The following is a 23,538-nucleotide window of genomic DNA, read 5'->3' as shown; positions in this document are numbered from 1 at the left end:
CAAATTAGGCCATATTCACGGGCAATGGAGCTTAGGATTTCAACATATATTTTGGGCGGGGATACAATTCAACCCATAATTATCCAGAATAATACATAGTAAGCTGCCTTTTGTGTAAGAAAAGGTGATAAAAGGGGCACCTGGGTGGCTAGGTCAGTTAAGAGACCGGCTCTTGATTTGGTGCTCTACACTGGGTTCTAAGCAGACAGTGTGGAGCCTGCTTGGAATTCTCTTTCTCTGCCCCACCCCCCCCCCACTTGTACTCTCTCTTTCTCTCTCTGTCAAAACAAATAAACTTGAAGAAAAAAAGAAAAGGAGACAAAAATATACTGCTAGCATTTATTAAGAAGTCCTAGGGGGGCCTGGGTGGCTCAGTCAGTTAAGCATCCACTTCGGCTCAGGTCATGATCTCGCGTTCATGGGTTCAAGCCCCACGTCAGGCTCTATCCTGACAGCTCAGATCCTGGAGGCTACTTTGGATTCTGTGTCTCCCTCTCTCTGCCTGCCCTGGCTCATGCTCTGTCTCTTTCTCTCTCTCAAAAATAAACATTAAAAAAAAAGAAGTTCCAGAAAAATCTGGTACGTATAGTATAATAATAATATCAGAAACTAATATAAGTTTTTATCCTGGAAAGTGGGGAGTGAGGCAGAAATAGGCGAGAATGGAAGCAAGATTATATGCTTTCTTACGTTGTTACTATATGTATTTGTTATAATATGAACATTTCACTTTTTCAGAACACAAAAAACTAATTCAACAAAATCACTATGATACACTGAGAGCAAACGGCAACTGTATTTTGGGTCCAGGGTGACAGGATGGCATAGCATGACCTCAGGGGTGTCAGCCCCTATGCCCAAACACACACTTCGGGGGCATGGGGCCAAAGCAGTGCCGACAGAACAAACACCCACAGCTGAATTCTGAACTCTATGCTGAAAACTTCAGAGTTCTGATGGGCCCCAGAAGCTTCAGTACCAGTTAGTAGCAAGAGAGTCTAAGGTAGGTAGTGATTCCACATCAAAAAGAGATAACGAGGAGGTACCTTTATGTGGCTTTTTTTACACTGCAGAGACCTCACCAATTGGTCAAGGCTGAGAGGATCTGTTTGTGAACACACGTGAGATGCTCCCTAAAAATTTCTATATGGGGCGCCTGGGTGGCTCAGTCGGTTGAGTGTCTGACTTCGGCTCAGGTCATGATCTTGTATTTGTGGGGTCAGAGCCTGGAGCCTGCTCCAGATTCTGTGTCTCCCTCTCTCTCTGCCCCTCCCCTGCTCATGCTCTGTCTCTCTCTGTCTCTCAAAAAATAAAATAAAACGTTAAAAAAATTTTTTTTTAATTTCCAAAAATAGGGGCACCTGAGTGACTCGGTTGAGCACCCAACTCTTGATCTTGGCTCAGGTCACGATCCCAGGGTCGTAGGATCAAGCCCCACGTTGGGCTCCATGCTGAGCATGGAGTCTGCTTGGGATTCTCCCTCTCTCTCTCTCTCTCCCTGCCCCTCCCCTGCTTGTGCATACTCATGTGCTGTCTCTCTTTCAAAAAATACGTAAAAAAATAAATAAAAATAGAGGTGCCTAAGTGGCTCAGTCGGTAAAGTGTCAGACTTCAGCTCAGGTCATGATCTCGCAGTTCGTGAGTTCAATCCCTGCATCAGGCTCTGTGCTAAGAGCTCAGAGCCTCAAGCCTACTTCGGATTCTGTGTCTCCCTCTCTCTCTGGCCCTCCCCGCCTTGTGCTCTCTCTTTCTCAAAAATAAATAAATATTTAATAAATAAATAAACAAAAATAAATAAATAAAACAATTTTTAAAAACTTCAAGAAATAATTTAAAAGGATTTTGAAGGAGCACAGGGCCTATGACAGGGAAGTGTTTATTACTACTGTTTATGTGATCCCTGGGGTTCAGCCCTGCCACGTTCAAGCTGTGTCACCTTGGGCAAGTTGCTTAACCACTTTATGCGTCAGTTTCGTCACCTACAAAACAAAGATCCCTTCCAATTTCCATTTTTGTGCTCCTCCTAGAGGTGAGGACGCCTGCCCACTTCGTGTCAGGTTTGGCCATGCCAGCTGTCCGAGGGAATGAGAGAAGAAATAATGGGCAATGTGTCTGGGCAGAAGTTTTCAGAACTGTCACACGGGTCAGCCATCTCTTTTCCCTCTGCAATGAGACCAATACAGGGGCTTTCCCCTTGACCTTGACACCGAGCTGCCGAGCAACACCTGGCCTAAGGCCAACATCAAATAGGAGTGAGAAATGAATCTTTGCTGTTGAAAGCACTGACATTTGGGTTTGCTTGTTACCACAGCCCTACCTAGTCAACACTGACGGAGAGATAGCACTTTCTCCCTCCTAGGGTTGTTGTGAGAATTAACTCACTTAGTTCATTAGAGCATTTACAACAGCATCTGACACGTAGTTATCACTAGTTAATGCTCGTGACTGTTCTTTTGATTAACATCATCATCAGGCTTGTGTGGTGACACATGACTGGATGAATGGGGAAAAATGAGTAAATCTTAATAAAATGCTAAGTTTTGCTTTTATTGTATGCATACTTTACCTACACTATCTCATATACAATTTTATATCAGTCATGCGAGGTCGGTTTTATGAGTTCCGTTTCTTGTGTTTTTTTAAATGTTTATATCATTTTGAGAGAGAGAGAGAAAGCATGAGTGGGGGAGAGGCAGAGAGAGAGGGAGAGCAAGGATCCCAAGCAGGCTCCACGCTGTCAGTGCAAAGCCTGACATGGGTCTCCAGTCCACTAACTGTGAGATCATGACCTGAGCTGAAATCAAGAGTTGGCTGCTTTGCCGACTGAGCCACCCAGGCACCCCATGAGCTGTTTAACAATGAAAAAAACTGGGAAGTTTGAGAAGTTAAATGCAAGGCTACACAGAATGACAAGTAACAGAGCTGGTATTCAAACTCGTTATGGTTGTCTCCTTCCACTTTACTCCACAGCTCCCCTCTGACCTGGGACAATGTTGAGGAACTCAAAACGTTTTCAACACTGTGCCACCCTCAAAATGGCAGTTGGCCTGATCCAGTAAGCCCCAGTGATCCCCATGAAGCAGGAATGGTATTCTCCCCTCAAATCACGGCATGAGGTTGCCTTCTTTTGTCTCCTTCTTTTTCAGCTCACTCACTCCCACCTCGTCCCTCCTTATCATCTCAGCAAGTCCAGAGCTGAATTTTCAGAAATTGAATTGGTAGAAAACGGAACAAGTAGAATAAGCAGCAGAGCCCATGGCTGTGACCTCCCTGCTCCCCCCACCTCTGCCATCCCATCCGACCAGACTGATCTCAACAGCTGTGCCCCCGGCTCCTGCCTCTTGTCTCCACTAGTGTCCACAGACCTGCTCTTTCAGGAACCTCTGTCCCTGAGGAAATGGGGACCGTGACAACATACCACACCATGCAAGTGCCGTTCCCTTCTCAGATACAGATGGGCCCTGTGACTCCTAATTTCTTGTCAACTCAAATCCTCACAGTCTTTTCTCCACTCACTGGTCAGAGTGACTGTTCCAGAGCGATACCAAATCGTATTGCTTCCTGACTTCAAAGTTCCAGTGGCTCCTATCACACACGGAATAAATCCAACATGCTTATCATGTCACATGTTAACTGGTCACTGGATGCCACTCAACCTGATTTTCCCCTCCCTCTCTCTTTTGTTCTCAACATATTAGACACACTGTTCCCTTCTCTGTGCATGACTAAAAAGGATCACATGAACAAGTAGTGACCAGGTAGAATAGGTTGCTTAGGAAACAGAAGAGAAATACTTAAGATCTAATTAGTATCCTGATGGAATTCCAAAAAGCTATTGCATCCATAAAACAAGAACAGGTCCCTATGAAACAAAAATAGAGAGGGCACACAAGAAAAGAACCAAGAAAGATTTCTCACAAATTAAAGACATAAATATCAAAATAAAACATTCAATAGATAAGCCAACTCATAAAATAGAGATAAATCCAAATTAGAGTCCTAAGAGCTAATATTAGAAAAATCTTACAGCAATGAAAGCAAAAGTAATAAGCAAGGTATGAGACATATAAGATGACTCCAGATGGTCCAGCTCCCATATGAGAGATGTTCCAGAACAGAGAACACAGAAAATGAATGGAGGAAATAATCAAAGAAATAATAGAAGAAAAATGCCCTGATCTGGGGAAAACTGAAGAGACGTGGGTCTTCCAGTTTAAAAGGAGCACGACAAATTAAGGAAGATGAATGAGAGTAAAAGATGTAAACCTAGACACATCCCAGTAAAATTAAAGCACTTCAAAGAAAGGAAAGAGAATACCCAAAATTTCCCAAAAAAGAAAAAAAAAGTTCCTATGAAGAAATAAATAACAACCTACTGGTGTCAGATCAGCAACAATGAATGCCACAAGAAAGTGAAAGGTTAACTTCAAGATTTTGAGAGAAAGTTTTGCAATGAGTATTCAATACATGGCCCAAATTTCAACTGAATATAAGAAATGATTACCAATGCTTCCAAACAACTAAGGACCAGGGAAGCTAACCTTCATTGCACCATCTCTGGAAATAAATTACTTGAGGAGTTATTTTAGCAAAATCAAAAGGAATTCCAAGCAAGAACATATATAATCTAAAAAATAGTATAATTCAGAAGTGCCTAGATGGTTCAGTCGATAAAGCGTTCGAATTTGGCTCAGGTTATGATCTCACGGTTCATGAGTTCAAGCCCTACATAGAGCTCCCTGCTGTCAGCACAGAGCCTGCTTCAGATCTTCTGTTTCCCTCTCTCCCTGCCCCTCCCTAACTTGTGCTCTCTCTCAAAAATAAAATACACATTAAAAGCTTTTTTTAAATATTTAAAAAACAGTATAATGCATTCAAGAGAATGCATTCAAGAGAATGCAAAAAAGAGATTCTTGGGATGACTGTAGGCAGCTTGCCTTGAAAAAAAGTGGCTCTAATTTAATCAGGAAGTCAGAAGTCTCTTAAAAAAAAACATGATGTTCATTCAATATATATTTTGAATATGCAATTAGGATTTCACTCTTCTGTAGTCATGAAAGTAATAAAAACAATACAGCCCCAAGTAAAACAAAAGCTGTCAAAGAAAGTCACAGAATATATAAGGCAATTTAAAATGTGAACCATTTTCGAGTAGTTGCTGCAGGGGGGAAGATTCCATTGACCTTGATGCTTGGAATTTTTTCCTTCAAGAGGTACAGATTCAAGGATGTAGGATTGCATTTCCTTTTCTGTAGGTCTGATCACCCTAATTTTTTTCTTTAGTGATTAATACCTTCAGAATCATTATATTGGAATCATTATGTTTAATTTGAAAATTAGTCTACAGACATGTAGGCAAAGAACATAGAAGACTTAATGACAATTAGAGAAAAATAATCCTTGACAATAAAGAACTAATGATGTCACTTAAGCCAAGCATAGAGGAGTAAAAGGAAACATGGGGGGAAATTGTAAATACAGCAACTTTTGTGTTTTACTTATGGGCAACCGGTAAAAAATGTCAAAAGTCAGTGTCAAAATTAGTTAGCATACAACTACCTAAATTAGAGAAGTAAGGGAATGTTGGGGGGTGAAGAGGGAGGCAAGTGTGTTAAATTCAGGGAGTCAACAGATATTTTAAAGTTTACAAATCAATAAATAGAAATATATAAGCATGCTAGAGTTTGGTAGTAAACAAGCAGAAAGAATTAATAACAGAAAACATTAAAAATTATTTGGGGGGGGTGTAATTTTACTTTTTATTTTATGCCCTCAATACTACTAATTATGTTTTTACTCTGCGTGGTAGACAGAACAATGATCCCCAAAGGTGTATTTCTTTTCTTTTTTTGTTTTTAGTAAATTTATTTATTTAGTAAATAAATTTAGTAACTAAAAATTTATTTAGTAAATTTATTTTGAGAGAGAGAGTGCAAGCGAGGAAGGGGCAGAGAGAGGGAGAGACAGAATCCGAAGCAGGGATTTCCTGTCTTTCTTCTACCAACAGGCTTAATTCCGTTTGTCTCTATTTCTTTAAAAAATTTTAAAGCACAATCACTTCTCGGCCTTTTGGCGAAGATCAAGTGTAAAAAAATTTAAAGCATTTTTTAAAAAAATGTTTATTTTTTATTATTTGTTTTGAGAGAGAAAATGAAAGGCAGAGAGAGAGGGGCAGAGAGAGAATCCCAAGCAGGCTCTATATTGTTTGCACAGAGCCAGATGTGGGGTTCCATCCCACAAATCGTGAGATCGTGACCTGAGCCGAGATCAAGAGGTAGAAGCTTAACCAACTGAGCCACCCAGGTGCCCCAAGATGTCTCTTTCTTAATCCTTGGAACCTGTGACTGTTACCTTACATGGCAAAAGAGACTTTGCCAATGTGATTAAGCTACAGATCTTGAGGTGGGAAAATCATCCTTGATAATCGTAATGAACTCAATATAACCACATGGGGCCTTAAGGAGGCAGAGGGCAAGAGTCAGAGAGGAGGTGTGACAGCAGCAGCAGAGAGTGGAGTGAAGGGGAAGGAAGGGGCCAAGAGCCAAGGAAGCTTCTAGAAGCTGGAAAAAACAGCGAAAAGAATTCTCCCTTATGGTCTTCCAGAGGAACACAGATTTGCTGACACCTTGATTTTAGCCCCTAAGGTTCATTTTGAACTTCCGACCTGTAGTCCTGGAAGATAATAAATTTGTGTTCTTTCAGGCCACTAAGTTTGCGGTCATTTATTCCAGCGGCAACAGGAAACTAATATACTCTGAATGTGTTATTTATACTACTTTTTTAAAGGTTTAAAAGAGGAGCATCTAGGTAGCTCAGTCAGTTGAACGTCTGATTCGTGATCTCAGCTAGGTCATGATCTCACAATTTGTCAAATGGAGCCCCACATCGGGAGCTGAGCGGACAGCACCGAGTCTGCTTGGGATTCTCTCTCTCCCTCTCTCCGCCTCTCATTTTCTCTCTCTCAAAATAAATAATTAAAAAAATAATAAACATTTAAAAAATGCTTTAAAAATTTTAAAGAAATAGAAACAAACAGACGCAAGCCTGTTGGTGGAGGCAAGGTGGGAAATGGAATGAAATCCCACCGTCTTTTCTTGGGGAAGGCAGGAAAGGCCATGTTTTTATTTTGCATTATATGAGTTTAAAAAATTCCAGGAAGATCCGCTGTCACAGAAACCCAAATGCTGGATTATTAGACATGATTCTGTTTTGAAAGACTTCCAACCTGGTAGACCAAGGGTCCACTGCCCAAGGACCAAGCTAATGCCTGTGCATATGGATATCTCTGAGGAATCGAGGTCCTATGAGAGGGTGATGGCCTCACTCATGCCCATTTATTTAGAAATCAAGGTGGCCATCAGTCAGAAGGATTGGCAAGAGATCCCAGGACAGTGCCTAGGAGAGATGGGCTCGGTTACATCAAGTAACTCAGTTACAGCCAGGCAGGTAGGAGACCTCCTTTCTCTTAACCCATCTCCCCTCTACTATTCCTCCGGGTGATTTCTTACCCCCATGCCAGCACTTGGCACTTGAGAAGAACCTAGCAGGATGACTCCTAAGCACATCACTAATGTATTTTGATATAGAGATTTGGAAAGTACTCTTCGTACTGTGATCATCGAGAAAGGCACTCTTCACCCCTTCCCCCCCCCACCCCTTTAATCACAACTGTGTGCAGGGTTTAAAACCACCAGAGATGTCTTTGGTAGTTCAGGAAATCTTGTTGGTGTAACTCAAGTGAAATGTGATCTTTCTCCCACTGAAAAAGAGGAAAGGAAAGTGATGACAGGGCAGGTGACAAGCCCAATTGGGAGTATGGAAGTGTAGCTGGGGGGTGGTGGGGGGACTAAACGATTGCATTACAGCTCCTTTTAAAAACTTCTTTATCATAACACTCAACACGGCTTGAAAGGATCTGCATTTCTCTGAGGCCCTCAAGTGTTGATGTTTCTCCTGCACCTGCCAAGTCACTCCTAAAACTGACATTCTTTCTTGCAGCCAATGGAATCATTCTACTAAAAATTAGAATGACAGTCCGTTGAGCATTGGCCTTTGGCTCAGGTCATGATCTCACGGTCCGTGAGTTCGAGCCCTGCGTCGGGCTCTGTGCTGACAGCTCGGAGCCTGGAGCCTGCTTCGGATTCTGTGTCTCCCTCTCTCTCTGCCCCTCCCGTGCTCACACTCTGTCTGTCTCTCTCTCTCAAAACTAAAATAAAAACGTTAAAAAAATTTTTTTAAAATAAAATAAAAAACTGGAATGAGTTAACAAAAAACAATTGGAATGAGTAGACTTTGCAATGCATTGTTTCATGGAAGAAGAAGAAGGAGGAGGAGGAGGAGGAGGAGGAGGAGGAGGAGAAGAAGAAACAACAACCACTCAATTGGTGAATGCGTCCCAGGACAAAGACAATGTTTAATAAAAGCACAGGGAAAATAAAGTAAAGTACTCAATCTAGGGACAAGAATGTCTCATTTAAGGGACAGTTATTGTGTGGTTGATCCAACGTATAAATGGAAGGCTGAAGGGACGCCGAGCGATCAGTTTAAAGCCATCGTTGAGGCCGTCCCCCCAGTGAAGAAATGGCTTCCAAGCGAAGCCCAGGGATTGGCCCGAGATCTATTAGGTGGTAAGTGGCCAAGCTAGGAATTGAATGCAGATGTCCTGACTCCAAGCCCAGTGCTGCCTGCTTATCAAGCTGCCTAGCTGTCACGGAGACTTTGTGATGCCAGCTGTCTGTAAGTGTGTATCACTTCTGTTCACGTTTTCTTAGCCAAAGCAAGCTGCATATCAATGAGGCAGGACATATAAACCTGGGAGGGTAGTGAGTAAATGGGAGCAATAATACAACCTGTACCAATTCCCTCTGTCCCTTTGGCCCAGCGGTGGTAGCAGCTGTTGATAATCTCTAAATCACCTCCCTGTCCTCTGCTTGGCTCCTCTACCCTCTAGGTCTCCGACCCCCTGCACTGCGCTGGCGCCTCTCTCTTGAAATGTTCTAGTCGTTTCTGCCTCCTAGTTAGGCCGACCGTGTCTGCCACATCCACACGAGAGCCCTTTCCACGTTTCTGGATGTGCTGGGCCCAGATAACAATATGTGGTGTGAATTTTGTTAAAGTAGCATATCTAAAAATACCACGTGAGTAATAATCATGACTGTGATCAAACTTGTGTCAGTGGGGGTTTGGTTCCATTCTGAGGGACGGAAAATCCAATGCAACGGTGGCGTGAACAAGAAAGAACTTTCTCGTGCACATAAACCAAGCCTAGAAATAAGTGACCAAGGGCCTGATTTGATAATTCTGTCTCCATCAGGCACACAGGATGGTCACTTGGCTTCCAAGTGACCATCCTCCAAGATGGACTACAGCAATAACGAAATGTTCTAGAACTCAGTAGTTCAGACGGCAGCCTCCTGCGAACCCACACTTCCAATTATTTTGAAAGGCACTAATTGCCTGTATTAATTTTTTGTTTTGGCTTAAAAACGTGTAAACAGACATAATCTATTGTATTTATTTTTAAATGTTTTTTAAAATTTATTTTTGATAAAGAGACTGCGTTGAGCAGGGGAAGGACAGAGACGGAGAGAGGGACAAAGGATCCGAAGCTGGCTAACAGCAGCAAGCCCGATGTGGGGCTCGAACTCACCAACTGTGAGATCATGATCTGAGCCAAAGTCGGACGCTCAACCGAATGAGCCACCCTGGCGCTCAGAGACACAATTTCAGTTGGCCAAAACTCTGTACCTAACCACAGCTAGCTATAGAAGGGACCAAGAAATGCTAATCTTTATTCTAAGCAACTATGTGTTTGGCTACAAAACAGGAGTTCTGTTATTAAAGAAGGAGTAGCGGGAATGGACATCCAGAAAAAAACAGCAATTTCTGGCACTCCCCACAAACATTTGTACAGGTTGATAAATCTCAAGTAACTATTTCTGCATTCAAAGCAGCTACAAGCCCCAGGGAAGACAGCCATTTTTTGACTTGGATTTGAGAGGAGAGAACTTATTTTTCAGAACCCCGAAGGAGATGTGATCAACAAACTGTGCTCTCCTCTGAATTATAAAAAGAAATAAAGCAGCTAAACAACAAGTTGAAACAGAAGTTTGCTACAAATGCTATTATACTGATATTCACTAAAACTAATGTAGTCAATGTTTATATAACACTTTTTTTTTTAGAATTTACAATTACTCTCATTAAATCCTCACCCAAATTTAGGAGTCTGTATTACCACCCTCATTTGAGAAATAGAAGGCTGACATTTAAAGAATTTAAATGATTCTCCCAAGTTTAAAAACAATGGACTAACATTAGTGTCCTCAGAGCTCAGAATCTATGCTATTCCTCACCCTGTAAGCAGGAGTTTGTGGAGTTTGACAAAGCCCTCCTGTCTCCATGTTAGCAGCAGATGATGATGACTCCCACAAAATCCCTGGGTGACACTGGAGATCTGAGCTACGTGGCGTGATTGAGTCACTGAAAAAAAGATCTAGCCCTTTGTTGCAAATTTGTCTTTCTGTAAACCCAGGGGGTCTTGCCAAAAGCTACACTTTTTTCTAAGTGAAATGTGCAGGCAGTGATGCCTGGCAATCACAAATTCTCCCACATGCTCTGCTTCCTGAGACTGTTAGCCTGCTACTGACCAGCTTTCTGCCTCAGTTTTTATACGCACTCCCTACACTGTTAGACCTTCAGGTGGCGGTAAGTTTTGTGTTTTTAAAAAAATAAGAAGTACCACGCCCATGTTCATTGCATTCACAACAGCCAAGAGGTATAATTGATGGATGAATGGATAAAGAAAATGTAGTATATATGTGCAATAGCATATTACACAGCCTTAAAAAAAGAAAAAAATTCTGTCACACGCTATGACACGGATGAACCTTGAGGATGTTATACTAAGCGAAATAAAACAGTCGCCAAAGGACACAGACTGCGTGATTCAACTCGTATGAAGTATCCAAAGTAATCAATGTCATAGAAACAGAAAATAGAAAGGCTGTGCCCAAGGGATGGAGAGAGGAGGGAAGAGGGATTAGTTTTAATGGGTATAGAGTTCCAGTTTTGCAAGATGACAAAGTTCTAGAGATCTAGAGATATGCTGCACAACAAGGGAAATCTACGTCACACGACTGAGCTGTACATGGAAAAATGATTCAGATGAGAAATTTAATGTGAGGTGTTGTTTTAACCACAATTTTCAAAAAGAGAAAAAATTTGCAAGTAATACTGTACGAAGTAGGTTTCTCCAGGCGAGAAGTAGGATGCTGACCCAGGAATCACTGCACAGTTCAGAGGTGCCAGTCGAGGCCGTAACTAGGCAACTAAGCCATAGCTTTGGGGTGCACCATGCTGAATCAGACTGGAACTCAGCCACTGAGGTTTTTAAGTCTTTGCGGCTGGATTGCATTAAATGCTGCCAGTGCAAATCTACAAAGACAAGGAGAGGAGGTGCATGAAGGCAGAGTGCTTTTCACGCCAAAGGTACCACATAAATATTTTTACAGTTGAACTGATTGGACTCTAATGGTATCTGGTGTTGACTCTTGATTTCGAAGATGGTCTCCTAAGAACACAAAGTGATGAGTTTCCCATCACGGGCCTCCAACTGATCTTGACTCCACGACACTCGGGCTGTTTGTGTGGCTCATGGGTGTGAGCTGGGACTGGCTCTCCAACTTCTGCTTTTCCCTGGAACTGGATCCTGGGTCCACCCTCCTGATTTTGTCTCTTCCTCCAGATTAGATTTGCTGGCTCCCTCTACTTTTCCCCTCTGCCCTAGTGAACTCCATCTATTCTATACTTTTCCTCTTGCTCCAGCCCCGGTTTTATGTTTTCAAAGCTTGGACCCAAAATGCGTTACACTTAGCACAAACCCTGGGATTCATTAGAACACAGTGTGAGGAGCGTTTAGCATCTGCATACAACAGCCAATGAAGGTCTGATAACAGCCTTCTATGCAAAATAAGGACCCATAAGCCATTCGTAGAACTGTAGAACTACAATGGCTGTGGAATCCTCAGTCTCAGAGGGGGTGACTTTCAGGGAAAATCTGACCTATCTTCCTATTTTCAAATTGTGGTAATCTGAAAATATGCAAATACAAGTTATCACTGTCAGATATGCAAATTAGCACAAAGGTACATAAAGGCCTGAAACTTGATTCACATTTTTTATTAAAATAGGAAAGACCAGGGTGCGTGGGTAGCTCAGTCGGCTGGATGACCGACTCTTGATTTTGGCTCAGGTCGCGATCTCACAGTTGTGAGATCAAGCCCCGTGCGGGGCTCTGCACTGGCTATGGAGCCTGCTCAAGATTCTCTCTTTCTCTCTTCTCTCTCCCTCTCTCTCTCTCTCTCTCTCTCTCCCTCTCCCTCCCTCTCTCTTTCTCTCTCCCTGCCCCTCCTCCACTTGTGTCCCCCCTCAAAATAAAAATAATAAACATAAAAATACTTTATGAATAAAACAGGAAAGGACACACAAACCCTCTGCAGACCCTCTTCTTTGCCCTGATAATGTTTTATAATAATGTTTTATAATAAATATATTATTTATCATGATAGCATATTCATTCCTCTGCATGAGTTTTTCTGACGATGATAAACTGAGGCTGAAGTGATAGAAACATATTCTGTAAGACCCCCCGACAAGGGAGATCTCAAGACACAGCAACGTAGCCTCCAAAGGCAGAAGAGCAGCCTTGAGGTTGATTTCTGATCAGAGAGCCCAAGTTCTACCCTCGGCTCTGCCACTTGCCACCTATATGACCTTGGGTAAGCTCTTTAGTGACTCTTGAGCCCTGTTTCTGTTCATCTACGTAATGGGGATAAAAATACCACCTGCCTGATAAGAGCTGTCGTGACAAATCGATGTAAAGAAGATCAATGTAAAGCTCTTAGCACGGTAATTCTTAACACAGAGTAAGATTTAGGTAAGTGGAAATAGTGAAAGCAATATAGAACACCTGTTCCTGCCATGAGAGGGCAGGTTTTAAAACAATTCTGAGAATTGACTATTGCACAGCTGCAATTTATACTCACGACAGTAGGTGGCACTGGTACCATATCTATGTAGCACTAGGTTGCCCCTGATTTGAATTTTTTTTTTTTTTTTTTTTTTTTTTTTTACTGCGTTCCTGCTCAGCTTTCTTTTCCAGGAATAGCAAGCCGTATTTTCCCCTTGATCTTTTTTTTTAAGTTTTTCTTTTTTAATGTTTATTTATTTCCTTTTTGACAGAGAGGGAGAGAGAGCAAGCCAGGGAAGGGCAGGGAGAAAGAGGGAGAGAGATATGCCAAGCAGGCTCCATCCACACTGTCCACGCAGATCCCGATGCGGGGCTCAAACTCACAAACTGTGAAATCATGACCTGGGCTGAAACCAAGAGTCAGATGCTCAACTGACTGAGCCACCCAGGCACCCTTCCCCCTTGATCTTTTAATTTGTGCTATGCCTTCCTAGTTTCATCGGCTATTTTCGGTAGCATAGCATAGTAAATTACACTGAAACCTTGGGTTGCAAGTAACTTGGTCTTCAAGGGCTCTGCAAGATGAGGAAACATTTCTGATAAATTTTAACTTGATGAACGAGTGATGTTTTGCAATACGAGTTCTGCCAAGACGAGCAAACATTTCTGATAAATTTTAACTTGATGAACGAGTGATGTCTTGCAATACGAGTTCTGCAAGATGAGCAAACATTTCTGATAAATTTTAACTTGATAAACGATGTCTTGCAATACGAGTAGCACGTGATGGCGAATGTCATGTGATCCCAACTGAGCCAATGGTTCTTGAAATTTGCTTTGACATACAAGTGCTTTGGATTAGTGTTTCTGGAACAAATTATGCTCACGAACCAAGGTTTTTACTGTATTTCTATTTTAAAATGCAGACACAAATTGTCATGGGCTGATTTCATGAAATTTTATTTTGAAGTTTTGCCCTCTTTCTAATGCATTCCCTAAACTTGACTGTATTATTCTACGTTGGGCACTGAAACAAGAATATTTTACATCTGTGGACATCTTTAAACCCAAGAGAGTTTCAAGCCCCTTTTGTCTAGGATATCGTAGGATGTTTTTATCAGAAGGAATGTTTGAAGAAAAGACTTTGAGCATGGCAAGAAGAAAACTACCAATGCTTCTGAAATCATTCCTAAATTGCTTGATGGATATCCTCATGGTTAATTCAGCCGTGACGATAATTATATTTTCCAATTTGATTCGTGTTATTCGTGAATTTTATTTCCTATGCTGTTGCCATCGCAACTAAGTGCAGGTGATTCTCTCGCCCAGCTGAGAAGGTTCAGGGCTCTCTTGCATCACAGGGTTTAGAGATTCCCTAAGAGTTAACTCAGTCCCTAAGGGTAAGGAGGCTCACTCAGAGCCAACTTTAGGCAAACACGGGCTCAGTGCAAAACGTCTTTGTGCAACCACACCCCAAAGTCTTGTTTGCAACTAGAGTTCTGTGGTCTGAGCACAAAGGGTGGTTTGTGAGATCAACAGGGGCAGGGCTGGAAGTTCACACTGGCCGGGGAGGTGAACTCGGAGGGTCCCGCTAATGCCTCTTCGGGAAGCAGCCGCAAGAGCCTTGCAGGAGAATTCAGAATGACATCTTACAGACCACCGAGAGGCCCATTCTACCTAAGAGGCACACTACTGACAAACAATAGCAATCGGGCTGACCTGTTTAAGCTTCTCTGTGGCAAGTGAAATAATTTTGAAACTAAATTCTTTTCTGTGTGTAAAGATGGGGAAGTCTGGGGGCGGGGGAGGGAACTGAACGTTGCAGAAACTGAAATATCACGTGTTACCGCGTGGTAGTAAATTTGGTGAAAGAGGCCAGTGGGTTTCTTTGGCCTGTGAAGTCCCCTTATGTATATATCAAAACAAGAGAAACGGGTTAACTAGATGATACGATAAAATTCCGGCGTGAAAATACTCATTGTTGATTCCGTGAGCCAGTTTATATAATCAGCAAACAATAACAATTTGGTCTCCAAATCATGTCTCCCACTTTCTCGTGCTGGATAGAGCAATCCTGAATTCTGCTCTAACGGTGGTGTTACAGGACTTCGCTTCTTATTTCTGGTGAGTGGAGATACGTGACATTTAGCCCTTAAGTGTGATGCTGTCTGCTTGTTTCCAAGATACACTCTGCATCAAGTTGAGGACGTTATGTCATTCTTAGTTTACTAAGAGTTTGGATCAAGAATGAATGTTAAGGGGCGCCTGGGTGGCTCAGTCGGCTAAGCGTCTGACTTCGGCTCGGGTCATGATCTCATGGTCCATGAGTTCGAGCCCCGCATCGGGCTCTGTGCTGACAGCTCAGAGCCTGGAGCCTGTTTCAGATTCTGTGTCTCCCTCTCTCTCTGACCCTCCCCCATTCATGCTCTGTCTCTCTCTGTCTCAAAAATAAATAAACGTTAAAAAAAATTAAAAAAAAAAATGAATGTTAATTTTAATCCAATGCCTTTTGAGTATCTATCCAGATGATCATTTGGTTTTTCCCTGAGACTTTTTTTTTTTACATTTTTAAAAAAGTTTATTTATTTTGAGAAGCGTGAGAGAGCATGCAGAGGGACTGGGGGGGGGGGGGGGGCGGAGGATCCCAAGCTGGCTCCGTGGATGTGACACTTGAGCTCACAAACCATAAGATCATGACCTGAGCCGAAGTCAGTCACTTAACCAACTGAGCCACCCAGGCGCCCCGTGAGGCCTTTTGATGAGATGAATTCTGCTGTTAATTTCCTATTACCTAACTACTCTTCTATTTTGAGAATAACACTGAAGTCATTTTGTATTGTTCTTTTCACGGAGTGTTTGACGAAATGCACTAATATTTCATTTTGGATCTCTATTTCCAGCTGTATTTGTATTGTATCTGCACAAATATCAATTTGCATTTTTTTTCCTCCCACATTTTAACAGGCTTTTCTGCCAGGGTTATGTTGTTTCAATAGAAGACATGAGGAAGCATCCCATCTTTTCCTACGGAACAGTTTACAGTAAATTCTCAGCTGATCTCCTCTTGGAATACACAAAAGTATTTGCCTTTATATCTAAGCCTGCCATGTTTTTTAGATGTACTATTTTGACCACATTTTCTGCGTCTTCTCTGCTATTTGGACACCTGAGGCTGTCTACTTCTTGACTCAGTGTTGGTCATTTACATTGAATTCCGTCTTTCATTGTGATTTGTACATTTTATGAAGTAAGAACCATACAGCATAATCTCATGTAAATTGGTTTCCCTAACTCTGTGGTCCTACGTCCTTTTGTATTCCTCATTGTGCATATTTCCATTTTACCTTTCTTCTTGGCTGGATCTGCTACAGGTCTCTTCATTTTACTGGGATGCTTCCACTTCAAACAGCTAACAGAACATTAAGGAAAATCCATGGCCAGTGGACTTTTCCTGTTGTCCACATTCTCCGTGAACAGTAGTTTCCTGTCTTCAGATAACATCCTTCTCCGAAGAATCCTAACATTTGTACCCAGACAATGAATTGCAACAACAGTTTTACAAATAGGAAGACTGAAGTCAAGAGAGGCCTTTTTGGCAAATCACGGCGGGGCCAGCACTTGCTTGGCACTTGAAGTGTGGGCCAAGCCCAGTGAACAAGGACGACATTAACAGTCAGATCATTTCTAAACGGAGTTCACCTTCACAAAGAACGTAAGTGAGTTGACTTCTCCTCCTAAAAGACTTTTTTGGGTAAGTGGTATGAGTGGTTCGGAGGAACAAACCCTGAGGCAGAATTTTATGGGAGGGAAAGGCTTGTTTAAATAAATAAGAACATTATGTCACAGGAACATGACTAAGAAACTATGTGAGTAAAAACCCTCAGGCACCGTCCTCCTGAAGCAGCTGAGCCAGGTGACTGTTGCAAAGTATGTTGAGATACTTCCTCATCTTGAAAGATGTGAGCTCAGGAGTCTTATCCAAATGCAAGGCCAAATGATCTAGGGGTGAAGCCAGCTGCTGAGCCTGAAGACTGTTACTTTAAAACATTGTCTACATTTTAAGGCTGAAGGTTGGTTAAGCTATCATTTATGGGCTGTGCAATCACACATTTGCTTGAGTCAAAGGATAGCTTTCAAATATCCAAATTTAAAATCTTGCTATCCAATGAACCATCCTTAAAACTTTGAGTCACTTTTATTGTGGCGATAACAACTCTATGCTAACTTGTAGGTTCTCCGAAGACTAAAAAGACCGACATTCAAACACATGAATTCTGAGTCCAAGGGCCATTAAAGGCAGCAAATAGCTGTCTCAATTTTAACACTGAGGAACTGAGGAACACGAAAGCATTTCAGAATGTTGCTTATCTATATATCCGAAGGATAGGAGAACAGGATATTGAAGAGATATCTGTACTCCCATGTTCACTGCAGTATTATTCACAATAGTCAAGACATGGAAGAAGCCTGTCAATGAATAGATGGAAAAAGAAAATGGAGTGTATTTATGTACAGTGGAATATCATTCAGCCATGGAAATAGAAGGAAATTCTGCCATTTGCAAGAACGTGGATGAAACTTGAGGGCATTCACCTAGCATTATGCTAAGTGAAATGAATCAGGAAAGACAAACACTATATGATTTCACTTATATGTGGTATTTTTAAAAAGTCAAACTATAGGGGTGCCTGGGTGGCACAGTCGGTTAAGCATCCGACTTCAGCCAGGTCACGATCTCGCTGTCCGTGGGTTTGAGCCCCGTGTCAGGCTCTGGGCTGATGGCTCGGAGCCTGGAGCCTGTTTCCGATTCTGTGTCTCCCTCTCTCTCTGCCCCTCCCCCGTTCATGCTCTGTCTCTCTCTGTCCCAAAAATAAATAAAAACGTTGAAAAAAAAATAAAAAAAAATTAAAAAATGAAAATAAAAAGTCAAACTATATTTCTACAGAAATAGAGTAGATTGGTGGTCACTAGGGTCTAGGAGGGAGGGGAAAATGAGATGTTGTTCAAAGGGTGCAAACTTACAGTTATAAGGTGGATAGGTTCTAGGAACCTATAAGCACAGCACGGTGATTATAGTTAATGATGCCATATTATGTTCTTGAAAGTTTGTAAATCTTTTTTTTTTATTTTAATTTTTTTTTTTTGAAAGAGAGAGACAGAGTGTGAGCAGGAAAGAGACAGAGTGGGAGACTAGAATCCAAAGCAGCTTCCAGGCGCTGAGCTGTCAGCATAGAGCCTCATGCGGGGCTCAAACCAAGAGATCGTGACCTGAACCGAAGTCCGACGTTTAACCGACTGAGCCACCCAGGTGCCCCGAAGGTTCGTAAATCTTTTTTTTTTTTTTTAAACATTTATTCATTTTTGAGATTGAGAGACACAGAGCATGAGCTGGGAAGGGGCAGAGAGAGAGGGAGACACAGAATCCGAAGCAGGTTCCAGGCTCCGAGCTGTCAGCACAGAGCCCGACACGCGGCTTGAACTCACAGACTGTGAGATCATGACCTAAGCTGAAGTCAGCCGCTTAACTGACTGAGCCACCCAGGCGCCCCCCGAAGGTTCGTAAATCTTAACTGTTTTTACCACACACACGAAAATCGTAATCATGTGAAATAACGGAGGTGGACCTTACTGTGGTCATTACCTCTGAATATATTGGTGTATCAAACCCATCACATTGTATGCCTTACATGTATGCAATTTTATATGTCACCATATTTCAGCACAACTAAAACAATTCCAATCTGTCGCTGGTTCTACAGTTTCAACACCTTCATTTCCCTGCCAAGTCCCCCTCCAAGTATTTCTGGAGAAGTCTGGAGTCTGTATCTCAGAATTCACACCAATCTGCCCATATTCCTTTCACTTCAGCTCTGACCTTTGCCAGGTGGTGTCATTGGTATCTACCTGGCCATGCAAACTTTTTTCACAGCAGTTGTCATATCTCCTTTTGGGCACCGTGATTTCAGAACTCCCACTGCCATTTCCACTCGGATACCCATGAGAATGCCTCCCTCCACTCTTTCCTTCCTCGCTTTTACTGAGACATAATTAACGTGTAACATTGCGTAAGTTTGTGCACAACATCTTGATTTGATACACGTGTATACTACAAAATAATCACCCCCACAACCATAGCTACCACCTTGATCACATCACATGATTATCAGATTACTTTCCTATATAGTTCAACTAAGAACATTTAAGATCCACTCCCTTCGCAACTTTCAAGTATCTAATACACTATCGTTAGCTATAATCACCATACTGTGTATTAGAGTCTCGGAACTTATTCGTGTTAGAACTGGAAATTTGTACTCTTTGACCAACATCTCCTTACTTCCCACACCCCCCAGATCCTGGCAACCGCCATTATCCTCTCTAGGAGTTTGGCTTTTTTTAGATTCCACATATAGCTGAGATCACACAGTATTTATGTCACTTAGCATAAAGCCCTCAAGGTCCACCCATGCTATAGCAAATGTCTGTCTTTCTCACGGCTGAATAATGTTCTATTGTATGTACATCCCACATCTTCTTTATCCATTCATCTGCGGATGGACACTCAGTCGTTTCCATATTTTGGCTGTTGTAAATAATGCTGCCATAAATATGCCTCCCCCCTCCATCTTTACACGCCTACTTGTTCAGGGGCGCCTGGGTGACTCAGTCAATTAAGGGTGCGACTTTGGCATAGGTCGTGATCTCACAGTTCGTGAGTTCAAGCCCCGTGTCAGGCTCTGTGCTGACGGCTTGGAGCCTGCTTCAGGTTCTGTGTCTCCCTCTCTTTCTGCCCCTCCCTTGCTTGTGCACGTGCGTGCTCTCGCTCTCTCAAAAATAAATAAACATTTAAAAAAAAGAAGTCTACTTGTTTGGTGGGTGCCAAAACAGTTGCTTGTGTGCCACTGTCTTCCAGAGGTTGAGATGTGTTTTTTATTTATAGCTTCTATTATTCAGAATAGAGTTCAGAGGGGTTAGGCCAGGAGACAATTCCCTCAAACAGATACTATTTTTAGAAGTGCCCCATCCTCTAACTATTTGGAGTCCCTCTCTTTCAACAACTTCTCTTCTAGGAGCTTCTCTCAAACTCTTACACAGCAAACTTCTGCTGCAAAGTCCTACACTGATGTCTCCCTTGTTACCATGACCCCTCTCCTGGAGGCCCCCCCAGCCTTTCCACTCACTTCAAAAAGTGACAGTCATGGTTTAGACCAGGAATTGTAGGCCAAGTCCGACACATGGCCTGTTTTTGTACGGGCTTCAAGTTGAGAATGTTTTCTGCATGTTTAGGGGTGCCTGGCTGGCTCAGTCAATAGAGCACGCAACTCTTGATCTCGAGTTTGTAAGGTGGAGCCCCATGTTGGGTGTAGAGATTGCTCAAAAATAAAATTTTAAAATAATGTTTTCTACATTTTTAAATGATTGAAAAAAAATCAAAAAGAATATTTCATGATATATGAAAATCACATGAAATTCAAATTTCATGTCTACAAATAAAGTTTCATTGGAATACAGCCACACTCATTTGTTTGCATATTGTCTGTTGCTATTTGCCTACTACAATTACAGATTTGAGTGGTTGCAAGAGAGACCACATGGCTTACAAAATCATATATATATATAAATATATATACACACACATATATATACGTGTATATGTATATACATACACACACGTGTATATGTATATACATACACACACGTGTATATGTATATACATATATATACATATATACATATATATATGTATATATATATATATATATATATATATATATATATATATATATCAGACAAGCTGATTTAGCTTAGTGCCAGGCACAGGCCATGAATAGTAATTATTATTATTACACTACAGCTAGTGACCATGGAGAATCTGTCTGGTATTAAATAAAATTTCTGGATCAAATGTTGGTTTCTTAACTGACCATGAAGTAACAGGAAGAAAAATCTGCTATGACAGTCATCTAAACAACATAGTCACAATGTCACAGTTACCAAGGGGCTTCAGAATGAAACTTCACTCTTATCCCAAATAAAGATCAAATTTAGGCATTTAACTTTCTGCTTTCCTACAGGAATCTCAGCAACCAAGTAGTTTTCTTTTGAAGAAGGTTAAAAATTTCCATTTTGAATGTTCCTCTACAGTCATTTTCCATGCAAAATATAATTTTATATAGTTATAAGTATATTACGGCATATACAGTTTAATTATTGTACCTTAAGCTTACATTATAATTTTTCCACATTGCTTCTTAGTTTTTATCACCTCTTGTTCTACAGAGTTTAATGAAGATAGATTTTCTTTTTTTTTTTTAACGTTTATTTATTTTTGAGACAGAGAGAGACAGAGCATGAACAGGGGAGGGGCAGAGAGAGAGGGAGACACAGAATCGGAAACAGGCTCCAGGCTCTGAGCTGTCAGCACAGAGCCCGACGCGGGGCTCGAACTCACGGACCGCGAGATCACGACCTGAGCCGAAGTCGGACGCTTAACCGACCAAGCCACCCAAGCGCCCCTGAAGATAGATTTTCAACACATAGAGGAACTTTTCAAGATACGTTACGTAAATACAGTTTTGAAAATTCAAGTAGTGTTCCTCGCTTCTCGCACTGAATATTGATCCAACTGTCATCAAGCTAATAATGACTTCAAGTTGCTCATGTCATCAACTTCTTTCAGAGGTGAACTTGAAGCACATTTAGATGTCTGCAGCAAAGAGCATTCCAGAAGCAAAACTAAAAGCTTTTTGCTGTGTTTGCGAAGAGGGTTAAAGCGCTTACCGAGCACCCATCTCACGGCGATGGGGGTGAGGGTATGACTAGCATTGGAGAAGTGACCATCATCTCCGAGTCATCAGAGAAAGTGGACCTACCACGGCCCGCGGCAGACCCAAGAACAGACCCAAAGATGCTCACCAGATAAATCATTTGGGCGGCAGAGAGTAGATAGCAATGTGAGTTTCTAGGGTCTATGAAAAAAAAAAAGTGCTTCTAGGGCTGCAGGGGTGAGTTCCTTCGTCCAGTTTAGCTCATGGGTCCCAAATGACAATGCCTCACCCTGCGCCTGACTTACACAGAACCACCCTGTCCTAAAGCTAGAGCATTTGCCCTCAGAAGACCTCAAAGTGATATTAGAGCCAATTACATTTTTCCGCCTTTTTTTTTTTTTGGTAATTCTAGCAACTACACTCACTCATATGTAGGCTCATCCAGAAAAAAAAAAAAGAAAGAAAGAAAGAGAGAGAGAGAGAGATGCTCTTTAATAGAATCCATAGCTTTTTTCAGAGAAGCAATCAAGTCAGCCAGATTTGGCGAAATAAACCTTATAATCAATGGAGGAAGCAAGCCCTCGCCAATTGTCTTCACATCCATCTATTCAGGCGTTGTGAGGGATGGTCACAATGTTCATGTCAAACTAGCCTCCACATTCAAATTCATTTATCCTCATTTCTTTCTCCAAGGCACCTTTCAAGCAGAGTATGCTAGTGCTTGTGCGTGCATAAATGTGTTTATATTTGTGTGGGTTTTGCAGTCTGAGTATCAGTGCCTCTGGAATATGCCTAATGTTTCTTCTGAAAAGACATCAGAGGAAAAAGAAAATGATATTTCTGGGAATCATGCTTATTCCACCTACCCATCTAGTTGACTCTCTAATTTTAAGCCTAATTTTAATAAAAGACGTTGAATAGCTCTGCTTTTATGATTTAAATGGACTTTCAAATTGGGATTTAACCATTGGATATAACAAAGTGGGTGGACCTCAGTCTTCAGAGGAAAAAGAATAAACGTACTGAAGGCTGTAATTAAAATTTTCCGTTTGCCTCCAACCCTCTTAACGCAATCATTGTCAAACTTGAACTATCCAGCGCCCAGATTCAAACCTCAAGTTCTGCAAAGAGCTTTCAGTGCGAGTGGTAGGGGGTGGCAGCTGAAAACATTCCAGAAAAGGCAGCTGAAATCATTTTGGTAGAAATCCGGTTCCACTGGACGCGCACGGAACACCCTGATGTGTATTAAATTCAAAGTACACCAGTAGTTAGAGAACATTTGGTCAAGCAATTTCCTTGAACAGAGACAACTGAAATACCTTTGTGAAGTCCCCATTCTATAATGCAAATGCTTCAGCTCCTAGGGGTCCACGTGGAGGAATCACTGAGGAAGTCCTAAAGGTGATTAAGTCCTAAAGAAATAACAAAGGAAAACTTCAATACAGAACAACTTCGATATATTTACCAGTTACTCAAGCCCCCAAACTTAGAGTCATCCTTGACCCACCTTGTCTATCACACCCAGGGACAGGATCCAAGTTCTCTGGGGCCTGAAGCATATACAGTGGGGCTCTTAAGGAAAACAAAACAAAACAAAACAGAAAACATTTTTTTTCTTTGCAGGCTTTCCAAAAATAAGCTAATGAAAGGACCCAGAGGCCTCACAGTGAATTCTCCTCCGTGCACACTATATTCTTAACTTTAAAAAAAATTTTTTTTATGTTTATTTATTTTTGAGAAAGAGAGAGAGTGCAAGCAGGGGAGGGGCAGAGAGAGAGGGAGACACAGAATCCCAAGCAG

The 23,538-nt window shown here is 41.7% G+C and overlaps 1 long non-coding RNA gene across 5 annotated transcripts in view; it reads right to left on the bottom strand.

Annotated features, from left to right (window-relative positions):
• The window catches only part of LOC113604685 (uncharacterized), a 110,803-nt gene that overhangs the window by 84,976 nt on the left and 2,289 nt on the right, over positions 1 to 23,538 (bottom strand). For all 5 annotated transcript variants that reach the window (XR_008295941.1, XR_008295939.1, XR_008295940.1 and 2 more), the window contains exon 2: positions 23,058 to 23,150. This is a non-coding gene — a long non-coding RNA (uncharacterized LOC113604685). The remainder of the gene's footprint in view (positions 1 to 23,057; positions 23,151 to 23,538) is intronic.

Source organism: Acinonyx jubatus, chromosome B1 (assembly GCF_027475565.1).
Source record: "Acinonyx jubatus isolate Ajub_Pintada_27869175 chromosome B1, VMU_Ajub_asm_v1.0, whole genome shotgun sequence".
NCBI classification, from domain to species: domain Eukaryota; kingdom Metazoa; phylum Chordata; class Mammalia; order Carnivora; family Felidae; genus Acinonyx; species Acinonyx jubatus.
This window is presented reverse-complemented; position numbering and strand designations above follow the sequence as displayed.